This window comes from Rhipicephalus microplus, chromosome 9 (assembly GCF_043290135.1).
Source record: "Rhipicephalus microplus isolate Deutch F79 chromosome 9, USDA_Rmic, whole genome shotgun sequence".
NCBI lineage: Eukaryota > Metazoa > Arthropoda > Arachnida > Ixodida > Ixodidae > Rhipicephalus > Rhipicephalus microplus.
This window is the reverse complement of record NC_134708.1, coordinates 27,603,281-27,616,369: the sequence shown is the minus strand read 5'-3', so window position 1 is coordinate 27,616,369 and position 13,089 is coordinate 27,603,281. Positions and strand designations below refer to the sequence as shown.

At 43.9% G+C, this 13,089-nt stretch overlaps 2 long non-coding RNA genes across 2 annotated transcripts in view; one reads left to right on the top strand and one right to left on the bottom strand.

Moving 5' to 3' along the window:
- Positions 1-4,825: 4,825 nt before the first annotated feature.
- Positions 4,826-12,307, top strand: LOC142771635 (uncharacterized). The gene is made up of 2 exons (XR_012886034.1): positions 4,826-4,930; positions 11,671-12,307. It is a non-coding gene; the product is annotated as an uncharacterized LOC142771635 (long non-coding RNA).
- Positions 4,924-13,089, bottom strand: part of LOC142771634 (uncharacterized) — a 36,556-nt gene continuing 28,390 nt past the window's right edge. Inside the window, exon 4 of the long non-coding RNA XR_012886033.1 lies at positions 4,924-6,897. This is a non-coding gene — a long non-coding RNA (uncharacterized LOC142771634). The remainder of the gene's footprint in view (positions 6,898-13,089) is intronic.

Sequence of the window (13,089 nt, the reverse complement as noted above, 5' to 3'; positions counted from 1 at the left end):
ACAAACAGCCAAGCAAGTCCTATGCGATGTTAAACAATGTTGGTTCATGATGATGTTTATTCCTGTAAGATTGGCACAATAACACACCACGGGGAATCAGCCACAAAACTTCCTGCAGTAGAATTTGTGCAAATAAACATAGAAACTAATGAAAAATACTAGGCCTGCGTGGAAGACGCAGCACAGTCACAGCGAAAGCAAGAAGAGCGGCCTTTCAGAGCCTTTTAGGAACACTCATTGGGTAAGTACTGCAAGCACACTTGCTTGATACCCACTACGGCATTAATAATAAAACGTTTTGCGAAGTAGGCCGGCATTCGCTACTCGGTATTTCATCATTCTTCCGAGAAGTGTGGTGTCCACCAAACACTTTCAAGGAATTTCGTGCCAATTGTTCGTGCTGCGGCACACGACGATGAGGAATTACGGCTGAAGGGGGTATGCGCAACAGTGAATAGGGAAACAAGAACAAGCTTTTGTAAGAGATTGGAGCATCGGATGGCCCACTCGTTACGCTAATCGCATCGTGCGACGACTGGTTGTTATTTTCCTGTTTTAAACTGCTCAATAAGCCGTATTAACGCCATTGTTTTCCCGACATCAAGCCTGCCTAAGACAAGTTTGCCAGCAAGTAACAAGCATCAGCGCAGCTCAGCGGTAGAATACTGGGGTGACATTCAGAGAACCCGGGGTCGAGCCACACTGTGTCATCGGCACTAGGTTTTTTTTTTTTAGGGGCGAAGCTCCTTAGGGCGTGGGTCTGTCCGTCCTCCGATGTATGTATATATAGAAGTTGTAGTAGTAGGTAGCCACCGGTGGTACATGCCCGCTATAGAGCGGGTATGTGCCACAGGGGATGTGAGATGGTGGTACTTGGAGTGTTCACTATATGCATGCACGGACGAACATATATGCATGACAGACTAGCAGACGGACGGATGGCTGGACGGACGCGCGGACGTACGGACAGATGGACGGACGCATAAACTGACGCACGGATGGTCGCGTGGAGAATGGAAGCAAGAACGAACGGACGGATGGATGGAAGCGCGGACGGGCTGACGGACGCTTCGTCCCACTCGTCGTCATTCACTCCGTAGATATGCTGTGATTTTTTAGATGCGGAGCATCTTATACTCGCGCCTTGTAGTGCGCCGTCCGCACCGCTTCTCGAACATTCGACAGCTGACGCGCGCGCATGCGCCGTCGCGCCGTCGCCCACTCTTCCACCATCTGTGCATCCCTTCCTCCTCTACACACCGCGCGCGCTTCACTCCTCCACCATCTGTGCACCCTTCCTCCTCTACACACCGCGTTCGACATCTACAATTCTCCTGATTCTCCAGTGGACGCGCATGTGGCGTCGCGCTTCGAGAACATTCAACAGCTGACAGTGCATGCGCCTTCGTGCTGTATATATACTCAAGGTCGGCGCTCACTCGCTCAGTTGCCGCTCGTCGGCTGGTTTGTACGGCGCGTCGACGTCCAAGGTCGCGGTGAAATGAATTCCAACGAATCCACAAACACAATGATCGACGTCCCTTCGACCAGCGCCGCCCTTTCGCATACGTGTGTACGTGTTCACTCATTTAACACCCCCTCCTACAACCACGTTAACCAATTTAGCCATCGACCCAAGTAAGTCGCAATTTAACACCCCATTTCACAACCACGTTAACCAATTTAGCCATCAACCCAAGTAAGTCGCACTTTAACACCCCGTTAACCAATTATATGCTCCGCATCCTCCTCAGTGTTCCTCCGAGGGAAGCTGCGGGCAATTTTTTTTTTTCCTAACTTCGGACAAGGTGCTTATGGACACCGGCGGCGGCGGCGGTGGTGGCGGAGAACCTCACTGTAAAAGAGAGAGAGAGAGCACAGAAAGCGGGGAAAGGCGTACGAAAGGGATAATCGATAGCTTTAAGAACTTTGAATGTGAAAATCCTTGAGTTATATTATTATTATTATTATTATTATTATTATTATTATTATTATTATTATTATTATTATTATTACTATTATTATTAAAAACTAGTCTTATAAAACAGTGATCTTATTCATTGATATGCGGGGTTTACCGTCCCAAAACCACCATATGATTATGAGAGACGCCGTAGTGGAGGGCTCCGGAAATTTCGACCACCTGGGGTTCTTTAACGTGCACCCAAATGTGAGCACACAGGCCTACAACATTTCCGCCTCCATCGGAAATGCAGCCGCCGCAGCCGGGATTTGAACCCGCGACCTGCGGGTCAGCAGCCGAGTACCTTAGCCACTAGACCACCACGGCGGGGCGCCGCTATCACTGTACCACACATATTGCTTGTAATGCGAGTTTATCTTTTAGTGGCTATAAGTTAGTCTAATAAAGAGTTTCTTTCTGTAAAAACTTGTGATTTTCGAGCTTCCCCTTCAGAGCCTCGTGAATGTAGGAAAACCAGGGCGTTTTACTCCAAATCGAGAATGCGCATGGTCAAAGCTTGATTCCAAAAGAAGGCTAGCCAGGTCTTGATTCCAAGATTAGGCTAGCGCGTGCGAGGACAAGGGCGAGGCAGAAAGTTAGGTGGCTTGAGTCTGTATGCGTACAGCCGCGGCCACGTTTGTGTAGAGCATGCGAGGAGCTGGTTTTCGCTCTGCGGGGCAAAACCTCGAGGCGGTCTCTGGCTCTGGAGTGCTGTATCAGAATCTCGTGCGGCCTATTTGTCAGGCTGACCACGTCAGAGCACGAAACTCTTTCCAGTTTTCGCACCGCGGAGCGAAAACCGGCTCCTCGCGCGCTATACACAGACGTGGCCGCGGCTGTACGTCGTGATCTTCCTTTCTGCTCAATGCGCATAAAAAGGGGTAATCTTTACCAAATATTCTCCTAAATTATGTATGTGCCCTCACCAAAAACAAATATTTTCACTCAAGAATGAATCAACGTGTATGAAACTACCTGACGAATCAGCATCGTGTTTCTCATCATGAATTGGTTGGACAGCATTTAGCATACAGGATCTCAACATTTTTCAAGCAATTTTTTCCCGTTTGGTTCACATAATTTTTTATCACACGTTTAATGGTTATCTTGTACATTACTTAAAAGAAAGCAGGAAGGATTCCACAAAAGTGGGGAAAGAAAACAAACACACAAGAGGCGACCAAACTAGCGCTAAGCTGGAAGGCGATTGGAATGAAGCGCTGTTGCCGAGTATTATGACCCTTGCGTAAGGTCCGTCGTCAATGTCAAGGAGTTGAGAGAAGGTGCCGATGAAATTAGGCATTTGCGCAGGTGTTATCATCTATTTTTGTTGTGTATTAATAATAATTGCGCAATTTTACTCCTTTTTGTAAACTCCCTCCGAGTTGGAAAAGCAAAATTTACGACCACAAGCACATCTCGTTTTTTTTTTCTTTCTCCTGGGAATGTCTCGCCACGTAAGCATAGGATACTTCATCAGCGATGGGCGTGATACTGTGTTACGAAGTCTAACGCAACCGCACTTAACCGTTTACCATGAAATCAACAACCTCACCCCGAGTAACTGAAAAGGATGGGCACCACAGGCGGGGTATTGGTTAAATGGCCCGGCATTACATTATCGGACCAACCCGAGGCTGCAAACTTGGCTGTTTTATCTCATTATCCGTACACACGTACTTACGCCTCCGCAAAATGTACATCGTTGCCTTCACACCCAAGTCCCAGCCGTACCAGTCGGTTAGATTGTTAGCTTTACCCCGGTAAACATTGGAGGTGCGCTAATTGGAGCGTAAAGAAGGGCAAACAGCTATACTACCCATCGCTAATAACTTTTGGGGATTCATATCTACAATGCGTGATATTTTGTTGCCGCTTAACAACGTACATCTCCAGTAACACTTCAATTAGCGCCTTCGGGGAGAAGGGTCGTATACAGTAACGCGTGAGGTATTAGCGGGTGGTTGCTGGAAAGTGCCTATTAAGGAATACTACAGGCACTCAGTGGCATGTGCCTAAAATCTTAAGCATGCAACGAAACGAAATGAGCATGAAAAATCAAGCCATCCTGCTGAGGTTAGGTAAGGCTGCGTACTTTCTCGAATAACAACCAAACTTTGTAGGTAGTATATTACGTAAAAGCATTGAGAAGAAATTCAAGTGGTCTCTTAAGCATTGATTAAGGTAAGTTGATGGCGAAAGTCGTCCATATCTTCGCAGGCAATCGTATTGATCTTCCAAAAATAAAAAAATAGAAATGAAATGAAGGTCACACGCTATTTCTTCAGCCTTGGAAGCACTTTTTGGATAATTATAATATAATATATATATATATATATATATATATATATATATATATATATATATATATATATATATATATATATATATATATATATATATATATATATATGCATCAATGTCGTTCCTGATTATAGTTGCATACAGCTACACTGGAAAAACTGGTGACCATAGGAATAAACCCTGAGCTCCGACTCGAACAGCAAGATCCGAGGCCCCCGACAACATGGACTTTTTGTGGTGAGACGCACTTATCTCATTCAGAGAAGCTTTGCGGCAAAGGGAGGTGGCGCTTTGTGATATTGCGTGCTTTTATTAACTGATAACTTCATTGGCTCTGTGTCCTCGTGTGTTTCTTTTGAATTGTCACGTCATTGTATTGTCGCAGTTATTTTGCCTATATGTATCCTGTGTCGCACTTCGCGAGTGTTTTATTTGTGTGTTATAATTTTCTGTGGCGGTTGTTGTATGCGGACAGCTTGTGCATACACTATTTCCACTAAGTATAAAATGAAATGTTTCGGTAATTTAGAAAAAAAAAATCCTAGCGTCTCTTACTTCCCAGCCCCAGAACGAATCCCTCTGTGCACAAAGTGGTTGAGACGCATAGCCAAGAAAGAACCGAGAAAAGGAATTGAGAGGCTTCAATTTCTTCGGTGGTGGTTCGTGAGTATCTGGTCCCAATAAATTTAGCAAATTCTAGTTTTATATTTATAATTTCTTATTCTAAACGTAAATATAATTTTTAATTTATTTTAATTTGATTTTTAATTTTTGATCGGAACAGGAAAGCACAGTTTGAAGCTCGAAATTCTTCCATCCCAAATCTTTCTTTATGCATTTCAAATAATCACTTGTTTTTTTACGTCTATTTTTGAATGCATGCCACCCTTTTTTTTCTGCACAAACAATTATTGCTTTCCTCAGCAAATATAGCATCGCGAAGTACATCATCAAAAAGTTGGTACGCTTAACTTTTTATTACTTTGTTTGAGCGCTTCCTAGCCTTGTATTGGCTTTCTTCATCGCCCAATTTGAATCGGCGTGTCATTGTTTTTATCATATTTAACTGTAACATCACGTTAATTTTTGCAAACAGTATCACCGAATACAAACAAACTTGTGGTAACAATGGTTTGGTAGCAGAAAATACAGAATTGTATGTGCTATATCGAGCTTCTAAATAAGCGCTAAGCAATAGCATAGTTTGAGCCGCATTACCAAATTTTATTAACATTGAAACGCGTGTTAGACATTGCATGATAAAGTACACATATAATAACTAGTAACGTAATATAAGCTAAACTTAAGGTAACTAGCGCCTCTTGCTTACTTGTAATTAGACCAAGCTTTGATCTGAATAATCATGTTTTATGAAGACAGCTGCTAGCTCGCCCAGCTTTTGAAATCGTCAATGAAGTCACATAAAACCTGTTGACACGCCATTTCGGTGCATTTGAACCGTTATAAGAAGTACCAAGAAAATGGTGGTTATCTTTCAAAGGAAAACAAGGATGGCTAGACATAGAAATAGGCATAATAATTGAACCATAGAGAAATATACTTACGTAAAGAGCGGATATCCACGTAGGTTCATGCGGGCCTGCTGACAATGCCACCAGCCTCTCTGCTCAGATCGGCAAAGGGTTCAGAGGTTTAGGGCGATAATTTCATTAAAAAAACAAAATGGAAAGAACAATACAGAGTTTCTTTCTGGTGCAAGGATCTCAGCCAACGCCCTCATGAGCCGCAGGCTAGTGTCTTCAGCACTGGGATATGCCGCCACACTTGATGATTGTGCCTGCATGTACCAATATGAATATGAATGCGTCTGTATAGGACCTGCGGTGGATTACCTAACTACAAAAACAAGACATCCGTGCGGTATGGTGTTTCATCCTCCTTCAGCTTGGCTGCGGTGGCTGTGCGGGGCATCACCGGGAGAGAAAGAAGAAAAAAAATAAGAGGAAAGCGTACAAGGGAGGTTGTTTAACGCATGTACAAAAGCACAGTGTAATAGGTAACCCACGAAGTACGGTTTACTGCACAGAGCTTATTGTTACCGTTGGGTGCGGAAGTACGAGAGGGAAAAACACAACATGAGCTGGAGAGCTCCGACGCTAAAACGCAGCTCCTCCTCCTCCCTGAGAGAGGAAGCCCAAGTGAGGAACGATTAGTTAGCTCCGGTGAAAGTGGCAAGCCGGAGGTACTTCATGTTGGTCGTAAAGAACTGCAAGCGCTGTAAGGGGACACGTAGTAGACGCTGAAATGCAAGAAACTGGGCTGTACGTATCCTGGTTTCAGCCGCTCGAGTGCGACTGCACCACTCATTCTATAGGCCCCACGATGAAAATGGAGGAGTGACGTTCGAGTACATGGAAATGTACGAGATAATGTGGTTGCAGGAGAGCACACACTGGGCCATAGCACGCATGAAGACGCGCGTGGCTTTGTGTAGGTCTGGAGTGACGAAAAGGTTGAGTGGCACGCTCGCCTTGGTTGTCGTTGAAGGTTCCGAAAGATATTGCGCAGCTTGTCCACGTACTCACTTGGTGCGGGAGTAGAGTCAGCTCTAGTGGCGTCGAACAAATCTGCCGGGAAACGAAGAGGCGCTCCATAAACAAGCTCGGCACCTGCGGGTGATTGATCTTCCTTGAACGCATATCCGATTCTCAGCTATATGAGGGGGATTTTTTTCGTACTTACAATTGCGCATTTGTAATAAATATATGAGCTAACTTATTGCTTCTCACAATTATCCTGCATGTGCCATTAATAAAAGCGTAATAATCTTCATCTCTCACTTGTCAGAATATTATTTCGAGTTAATTCTGTGGATCTGAAGTCAAAGTCATCACTTTCATGGTGTTCTGGCAATATTGTCGTAGCCCATAACAGCTAGGATAACGTGCGTATTGGGATATGGTCGGTTGTAAATACACGTTATCGCCACCTTGCTATTGTCGCCCCCGCCCAACGTGTTGATTAATGAATTTGATTTTTTTGTTTAAATAAGTGATTAATTTCAAGAAATCAACGACACGAGAAGACAAGATATAATCGGTATACAAGACAGGAACCACCTGTTCAGTCTTCGTTCATGTGTTCATTTTTCTTAGCGCAAATATAACGATGTTGTGCAGTCGTCAACTCACCCAATAACAAGTTCTTATTAATATAATCCACCTGAGAATAGCTCAGGCTATATCTCATTAATCAGGGCCAATAAATGCTCTCATACCTCCTTCATGAGTCGTCCCCGCTATTATGCAATGTCTGGATAAGCACTGCGGTGTCTGGTTACGCATTTCGCAGTTCGAACAGAAATTCTTTCTAAATCGTAGCTCGTGTATGGCATATATACCTTCATTTACATTTAAAGGCTGTTTTCGATATACCGCAGCATTAACGAACTGAAAAGTACAGCTGCTACCATTGCTGCTTTCGATCTAGACGGAAAATTAATTCATAATGACATAACAAAAGCCGGACACCTTAATCAATATTATATCTCTGTGTTTGCTGGTCGCTCAAGCCATTTCAACACAGACCTGCGCGAATAGAGAGCGAATTGAAGATATTGTTTTTGATCAGCGGGCCATCCGGAAATGGTTAAAGAAATTATGTTCCTTGAAAGCCGCCTGCCCGGGCTGCCTAAAATCTACTTGACTTTCTATGTGCGCACGTTCTGCATAAAAATACGTGTTTGTCATCTTCTCAAAGTCACTGAGAGTTCATTCCACACCAAATGTCCCAGCCATCATTCAAAAAAAATCATGCTAATTTGCCTCATTGAAATCACTGAGTTGCTACAATATTTCGAGGAGAAAAAAGTTTTTGGTCATGTGGGTTCCTTCCGAGATTCCCAGAATATTGTCTTGTTGTTGTTTCTAAAAAACATTACTTGAAAATTACCACTGTTTCTTTCTATATCGAATTTGGTCGACATGATAAATATAGTTGCTTATGTAAGTTATATTAGGGCGAGTAACAGCGTATTTTTTCTGCCCCATATGCCTCCAAGAATTTAGCACAAAGGTTTATATTAACATTTTTATGGCAATATTGCACTCTGTATGAGTGAATATTTGAGCAATGAATACTTACTTAGAGCAGGTATACATGGGGGGGGGGAATTTTTATACCCCTGAAGTTGCTAAGCTTCACGAGAAAAAAATCCCTAATTTCAACAAATCGTCATTTTTGTCCACATTTAGATGCACACTGAGATGCATTGAGATTCTTTTCGTAGTCTGAAATACGTGAAAAATAATTGCATGTAGTTTAATGAAGCAGCCTCTACTTTTAAGGGGTTCGGAATGGCTTTTAGTGCAGTTTTTCAATGTAAAACAGCTTAAACAGAGAAATAAACCGTTACAGGTTCAGTTCGTGTTTATTGTTTCGCATTTCCTCAGCATAGCTCTGTGGAACCTGCTATAATATATGATGGCGTACATTTTGTTCTATGAATCTTAATTCCGTACACAAGAGTGGCTCCCGATGTGTGTCGTCTACTGCTCCAGAGAGCAGCTGGATTGATTCTCAACTGGGCTTCAGGCGCAGAAATAGAGGCTGAATCCCGCCTCGGTCATCTAGTGGTGGTGGTACTGAAATGCTAACCCGTTGGTAATGGATCGAATTCCACGCGTGGTGGCTGCACTGAAATAGAGGTGAAAAATATAGTTGCGCTTGCTTAGATTACGATGCATGTTAAACAATACCGTGTGGTAGAAATTTCCGAGGCCCTCTCTTCGCGGTATATCTCTCATAGCCAAATCGCCGCTCGGTGACGTAAAACGCCAACAACTGTTATATTGTTACTTTGAAGCAACACACAATTAGAAGGCCCGCCACGTCCACTGTTCTTTCAGTGGTTCTACAGCAAGCATTCACCATCGTTAAACAAAAGCAGGGGATTCCGGCATAACTTGTCATAACTCGATACGAAGGCATTGCTGTGTACCCGCTTGTTTGATGCTTCTGCGTGTTTTGCTTGGCACTTCTTTCTCATCACACACGTTTATTGCAGTGATTCAGTGCAGCGCTTCCTCGCTTTGCCTGGGTGTTTACAGCGGCGATGTTATTCAACACCACGCGGAAGGAAACCGTTCACACGTCCGACTTTGGGGCTCTCCACTTTGAAGCTTCTTGTGTAGTTGTGAAAATTTTGCGAAGTCAGATGGGTACTCATGAAATGCAAACAAAGAAACAAAAAGTGAGCCCCAAGCAGAGCCTTTCCGTTTTCTGCTTAAAAATTGGCAAACAAGAACAAGTGTATCCTTGTTATCCGTTGCAGTTTTATACGTGGCTGGAAACAGCAAAAACAAACGAAAAAAATCCGTTTTCCTGCATGCCATCATCGTTGCTCGGTATCGTGCGCGCACACTTTTATGACATCAAAAAATATACAAATAAATTTTGCAACAGCTCTTCATTTTTACACTACTGTTTATTCGCATGTTTTACAGATTAACAAAAAAAATCTAGCCCACATATTCCGGCTTGCATGTGCCCACTATCAAGCAGACCGGTGTTGGAATTCCTCGCTTGTGCTGTTAAGAGACAGCGACATAATTTTTTTAGATTTCCGAATTACCGCCCACGCGACTTAGAATATTACGTGAACTAGTTCCCAAATTAACAGGCTGTGAATAGGCAATAAAAGCCAACGAGGAAGGCGCTGCACCCTCGGGAAACATTGGCTTTCTCGAATAGGGTTGTCTATGCAACATAGCACCTCCAGTTTTTATTGTTAAGCTTTTGTAGCTACGTTACCTGTAGTTGTAGTTACTTTATCAGTAATTTCAGTCAGCGTACGCCTGCGTGTGGTAAGAAGGGCCAGAGTAGGGGCTAGTTGGTTGTACATGGCTGACACTTTCGACGCGATAGAACTGAACACTAAAATACACACTGAGGCGCAGGTAGGGCACAAACGAGTGCGAACTATATAACAACTGGAACAACACTAACAACAACACTAACAACAACTAACAACAGTTCTTAGTTCACTCTAGTGTGTGTCCTACTTGTGCTTCAGTGTGCCTTAGTGTTCCATCCAAGCACGTCATGAGTGTCAAGCATGTGGTTACAAAACTTTTCGTGTACACCAGTTCGAATAAAAGTTGCAGTCATCGCTGGAGTTACTGACACCAGCGATAATATTTGTCTTTCTGTGTCCCGTTAGTTTACGCTGCCAGTATTTCACCATAAGTTTACACGAACAAGCCCGCCTTTACACCCCTTCTGCGATAATGTTTATGCATGCCTTCGCAGTAGGAGTGTCAAGAAGTCACGAGATTATGCGTGGCATGACTGAGAGATCGCTGCGTGTGTGTGCGTGAGTGAGTGAGTGAGTGAGTGAGTGAGTGAGTGAGTGAGTGAGTGAGTGAGTGAGTACACGCACGCGCGGCTGCAAACTCAGTGGCACCTCTAATAGGTATGAAGAAAAATTACTATAGCCAAACTTGCGAAAGGCACCATACGTTTTTTTTTTATCTATATACCATTTCGGGGACAGTACACTCCATTTTCATGAATGCAAATTAGACGCTGGCGATGCCTTGTCCAGCTGCACCTCAATAGAGCTATTTACGTAGTGTCCCTTCTGACCAAAACATTTTGTCTTCATTTGGTTACTGTGGCCTTCGAAAGCAGCCTCCTACAACGTGAACTTCACTGAAGGATAAAAGAAGCCCGAAAGAGGACATGTCTCTTTATTTGATCCAGTTTTTTTTTTGTTGTTGTTGTTGTTGTTGTTGTTGTTGTTGTTGTTGTCGTTGTCGTTGTTGTTGTTGTTGTTGTTGTTGTTGTTGTTGTTGTTGTTGTTGTTGTTGTTGTTGTTGTTGTTGTTGTTGTTGTTGTTGTTGTTGTTGTTGTTGTTGTTGTTGTTGTTGTTGTTGTTGTCGTCGTCTACCATTAAGCTTACATTGTGATTCTCTCTCAGTGTTGCCCAACGAAGCCTTGGGGATGTCGGTGTTGGACGCGGCCTCTCTCAGGTCATTTCGTATGCAGGGCACACCTAAGTGCTTCGCGAATCGCTCGCGCGGAACTTGTAGGTCCTAGCTGCGACAGACCCTCAGAGACCAAGAAAGTACACATCGATGTAACGAAGCCCATTTATTAGAATGCGTGGCTGTCAGGATCCTCTTCTAAAGAGGCTAATCCTTATGTAGTCCTAAACACGTCGATGGAGTTCTTTTCGGTGATGTGGTAAGTTGTATGTGATGAACTGGCTCAGCGAAGCAAAATAGCTTGAGTGCCCTTGCATAAGGAAGTCCACGGGGTTGCTTGTGCGAGCACATATAATCCTCCATAAAGCTGGTTTAGTTCAAAATTCCCTTTAACCCATTCAATGCTCCAAAAGGGCGAGATTATTTTCTTTATTGCCTATACTTCCTTTCCCGCAGGTGTGACATTCTTCTCTTCACCTATTTCTCAAGAAGCACGTGGAAAACTCCAGCGTGGTGGGCCAGTCATGATTCACACTTTTACGCTACACGTTGTTACGCCGACTCATACCACCTAAGCACACACAGAACGTTAGCGCAGACTTTCACAGAATGCTAAATAAAACAACACTGCTGAGCTTCTGTGAGACACTACGTAATTTCGAAAGCGCATAGCTCTATTTTTTTATCAAGGCAGTTTTGTAATTGCATTGTCATGCAATTAAAAACGTTGTTTCAGTAAGAAAACAAGGATGAATGACTAAGAGGGCAATTATGATTCGCTGTCAGTGGTCTAATATTTAGCATCAGGTATCGCGAAATACAGCCAACTAAACCATGTTCCTGCTGCCACGGTATAGCTACCTAGGAACATGTGCTCTGGCAGTGCCCCGCGTTACGCTGTGAGGAAGTCATCACGCCGTCTAAATGGGAGGGTGCTATTGCAAGCTCCGGACTTGAACGACAGCTATGGGCAGTCCACCGGGCCCAAGACGCAGCAGAGAGACTTGGTCTTTCTGTTTTGACGTGGGAGCAGCCCGCAACGTGCTAAAGCACGTTCTGAAGGACCAAATAAAGTTTATCCGTCCACCTAGTACTTTCGCATCATAGTCTTTATTTATTCTGAGCCTTGTTTGTTTTTTACTCCACGGCATCTTACAACAAAACACATTAAGATGGGCCGACAGCGTCCCAAGACACATAGTGATGTGAATACGAAAACAGGCGAGTCTTTCCTGCCTGGCAAGGAAGGAAGGAAGGAAAATAGAGGGAAAAGAAAGGCAGGGAGGTTAACCAGCCTATAGGCAGCCGGTTTGCTACCCTGCGCATGGGAGAGGGATGGGGAGATGAAAGAGAGCTGAGAGGGAAGAGAGAAACATTCTGCCCGGCAAATTCGGCGCTATTCACTGTAGCCTTGTGATGGCAGTAAAATATCACTAGTGCAAAAACAAAGCTTGCCGTGTTGTATTCTCACGAGCAAATGGAGACATGCAAATTCTGCGCGCATACGAACGACCAAACTTTTTTTTTCCTTTACCTTTACCTCAGTGCACGCACACATTGCACGTGTTGTTAGAAATTTTCGGCGCCTACATGCAGGTAATGATTAGACGGAAGAAATTTCAAATTCACCAGGGTTTTGTGAAGGCAATTCGATGTCATCACCATGATTGGAGCCCCGCCGTGGTGGTCTAGTGCAAAGGTACTCGGCTGCTGACCCGCAGGTTACGGGATCGAATCCCGGCTGCAGCGGCTGCATTTCCAATATATGTATACTGTCGCGGTTCAACGTAAGCAGTGCACCGAGACGTTGAGTCCGAGAACCAACGGCGTGTGTTTTAGATGCGGAAGCATCTTATACTCGCGCCTTGTAGTGCG